The following is a 4498-nucleotide window of genomic DNA, read 5'->3' on the forward strand; positions in this document are numbered from 1 at the left end:
CAGGACGTGTCATGGCCTGTTATGACAGGCATATCTCTTCCTATGATAGCCTAAGCATTCTATACCATTGGTACATTACAGTCCCAATACCAGATAAACACCAGCACTGTGAAATAGGAAGTGCCAGCAGTAGCACTGGCCCCAGTTAGCCTCGGTTAATGGTAGTAAGGTGACCAGAGTGGCCTCTATTCTCTGGTAATGACCTTTGTGGTGCATCGGGCCGTGCTGTGCCGTTGTGGGCCCAGCCATTGATTGAAGTGGTTGAGCGTGTCGGTCGGTGGGCAGCGGTTAGAGAAGCACAGCCTAATCAGGAAGGACTGTGCTCTCAGGCAGACGGAACGTTTGAATGGACACCCAAGCCAGAACTGCTCTCCATCAATAATGTATTCCAGGCAGAGAGAGATGTTGTTTTTGTTAAGATCTAAGGGTGGGGTTTGAGGAGAAACCGGTAGACCGAGAGAGAGAGAAAAATAGAGATGGCGGATTGATGTATGATGATGTACAGGTACCTGTCAAAATTAGGGAAACGCCAACATAAAGTGTCTTAATAGGGAGTTGGACCACCACGAGCCAGAACAGCTTCAATGCACCTTGGAATATATTCTACAGGTGTCTGGAACTCTATTGGAGGGACACGACACAATTATTCCATGAAAAATTCCATAATTTGGTGTTTTGTTGATGGTGGTGTCTCAGGAGTCGCTCCAGAATTGTAAATGAGAACTTGTTCTCAACTTGCCTACCTGGTTAAATAAAGGTGAAATAAAAATAAATAAAAATTGGGTTGAGATCTGATGACTGAGACACACACACACCCTTTAAACCCCCTATGCTCCTTTGAGACCCCTGTTTCAAAGTCTCTGAGATCTCTTCTTCTAGCCATGGTAGCTAAAATAATGGTAAACTGGGCATTTTTATACATGACCCTAAGCATAATGGGACGTTAATGCTTAATTAACTCAGAAACCACACCACTGTGGAAGGACCTACTTTCAATTATACTTTGTATCTCTCATTTGCTCAAGTGTTTCCTTTATTTTGGCAGTTACCTGTATGTAGAGAAGAGAGAGAAAAGCAGAGTGTGTGTGCATGTGCTAGAGAGAGATGAACGTAAACAGAAAGAGATGAACATGAAGAGAGAGATGAACATAAAGAGAGAGAGTGATGAACATAGAGAGAGATGAACATAAAGAGAGATTAACATAAGCAGAGGGAGATGAACATGAAGAGAGAGAGATGAACATAAAGAGAGAGAGTGATGAACATAGAGAGAGATGAACATAAAGAGAGATGAACAAAAAGAGAGAGGGAGAGAGAGATGAACATAGAGAGAGATGAACGTAAACAGAGAGATGAACATAAACAGATAGAGATGAACATAAAGAGAGAGAGATGAACATAAAGAGAGAGAGAGAGACGAACATGAGAGAGAGATGAACACGAAGAGAGAGAGATGAACAAAGAAAGAGAGATGAACATAAAGAGAGAGTGAATTAGAGAGAGGGACAAGAGGGACAGGGAGAGATACAGACCCACTTAATAAGACCAGAGAGAGAGAGAGATATATGTATATACAGTGGGAAGAACAAGTATTTGAGACACTGCCGATTTTGCAGGTTTTCCTACTTACAAAGCATGTAGAGGTCTGTAATTTTTTATCATAGGTACACTTCAACTGTGAGAGACGGTATCTAAAACAAAAATCCAGAAAATCACATTGTATGATTTTTAAGTAATTAATTTGCATTTTATTGCATGACATAAGTATTTGATCAACTACAAACCAGTAAGAATTCCGGCTCTCACAGACCTGTTAGTTTTTCTTTAAGAAACCCTCCTGTTCTCCACTCATTACCTGTATTAACTGCACCTGTTTGAACTCTGTATAACTACCTGTATAAAACTACCTGTATAAAAGACTCCTGTCCACACACTCAATAAAACAGACTCCAACCTGATGCTGCCACCAGCTGCCATGATGCTGCCACCCCCGTGTTTCACGGTTGGGATGGTGTTCTTTGGCTTGCAAGCCTCCCCCTTTTTCCTCCAAGCATAACAAGGGTCATTATGGCCAAACAGTTTTATTTTTGGTTTCATCAGACCAGAATACAAAAATATGCAAAAATATCCTCTGCGTGCAACATAAAACACCAAATAAGGCATGCAGAGCAGAATTAGGCCGATACCCTCTAATTATTAAAATCCAGAAAAGAGCCGTTCAATTCTACAACCACCTAATAGGAAGCGATTCCCAAAACTTCCATAACAAATCCTTCACCAACAGAGAAATTAACCTGGAGAATACCCCCTAAGCAAGCTTGTCCTGGGGCTCTGTTCACACACAGACCCCACAGACCCCCAGGACAGCAACACAATTTAACCCAACCAAATCATAACAAAACAAAAAGATAATTACTGGACACATTGAAAAGAATTGGCCAAAAAAACAGAGCAAACTAGAATGCTATTTGGCCCTAAACAGAGAGTACACAGTGGTAGAATACCTGACAACTGTGACTGACCCAAAATTAAGGAAGTCTTTGACTATGTACAGACTCAGTGAGCATAGCCTAGCAATAGAGAAAGGCCACAGGCAGACCTGGCTCTCAAGAGAAGACAGGCTATCTGCACACTGCCCGCAAAATGAGGTGAAAACTGAGCTACACTTCCTAACCTCCTGCCAAATGTATGACCATATTAGAGACACATATTTCCCTCAGATTACACAGACCCACAAAGAAATCAAAAACAAATCCAATTTTGATAAACTCCCATATCTATTGGGTGAAATACTACAGTGTGCAGTCACAGCAACAAGATGTGTGACCTGTTGCCACAAGAAAAGGGCAACCAGTGAAGAACAAACACCATTGTAAATGCAACCTATATTTACACTGCCATTCAAAAGTTTGGGATCGCTTAGAAATGTCCTTGTTTTTGAAAGAAAAGCACATTTTTCGTCCATTAAAATAACATCAAATTGATCAGAAATACAGTGTAGACATTGTTAATGTTGTAAATGACTATTGTAGCTGGAAACGGCAGATTTTTAATGGAATATCTACATAGGCTACAGAGGCCCATTATCAGCATCCATCACTCCTGTGTTCCAATGGCACGTTGCAAAAGGGTTTTCTAATGATCAATTAGCCTTCAAGTAATAAACTTGGATTAGCTAACACAATGTGCCATTGGAACACAGGAGTGATAGTTGCTGATAATGGGCCTCTGAACGCCAATGTAGATATTCCATTAAAAATCTGCCATTTCCAGCTACAATAGTCATTTACAACATTAACAATGTCTACACTGTATTTCTGATCAACTTGATGTTATTTTAATGGACAAAAAAGTGACCCCAAAAGTTTTCCCTTTTGTACTTGAACTATTTGCACATTATTATAAAACTATATATAGACATAATATGACATACGAAATGTATGCATTCTTTCAGAACTTCTGTGAGTCTAATGTTTACTGTTATTTTGTATTGTTTATTTCACTTTTGTTTATTATCTATTTCACTTGCCAGTAAACCCCCAAATTGAACATTGAATTGAGAGAGAGAGAGAGAGAGAGAGAGAGAGAGAGAGAGAGAGAGAGAGAGAGAGAGAGAGAGAGAGAGTGCATGTAGATAAGTGCATAATTTTTCACACCAACGTAACCAGAAGATGAACAATCCAATTAGTTAGAGCAAGGCCTTTTATTTAAGGAGAGTGTTAGATTTACACAGTTAATCAAAACAGCCATGAAAAACGTTTCTCTGCTATAATTATGAGGGTGTCGCCAGACCAACCATGCTGTTATTACTGTGTGTTTAATTAAACATGATCAAAGCCAGATCTATAGCATCCCCAGCATACCCAGCAGCAGCAGCAGCAGAAGGCATGTTACAATGCAGGCATATCCTGATCTAGTCCCAGGCTTAGTTCTGGATCAGTGTGAGATTAGAAGTCAGCTGCGTGATATTTACTCTCTCAGTAACTAGGTTTCCATCCAATTGGCGACAGATTTTCGTGTGAAAGTCCCCATTAAAACAATATGCGCATTTTACCACCAGAGAAGTGTTTCCAACAAATGTTCTCGTTGCTGATGAAAAAAACTGTGCAAGATGATGTAATACACATAAAAATAACGTTTGCAGTTAATATCCCATGTACTGAATAAAAAATAGAATATAATTGTCAACTCTACTGATGGTTTACTCACAAAAAATGTTTGCGTTATATAGCAAATATGCCCACTCTGGTTTGGCACTTGCGCTCAAGACAACAGCTGACAGATACAGTGTGGTTGATATTCTGGATAAAAGAGCAAGATCATTTTAATTTGTTAAATGGCAGAGGGAGACCCTCGATATTTATTGTAAAGGAGCATGAGGTTCATCACTTGCATTTTCACCACCCTGTAAAGTTGATCATCATTTACTAAATCTGTAGCCTAATAAACTACATGGTTTCCCGAGTCGTAGTGTAAGGACCACACACCATGTCATCGT

Source organism: Oncorhynchus kisutch, linkage group LG13, assembly GCF_002021735.2.
Source record: "Oncorhynchus kisutch isolate 150728-3 linkage group LG13, Okis_V2, whole genome shotgun sequence".
In the NCBI taxonomy this organism is placed as follows: Eukaryota; Metazoa; Chordata; class Actinopteri; order Salmoniformes; family Salmonidae; genus Oncorhynchus; species Oncorhynchus kisutch.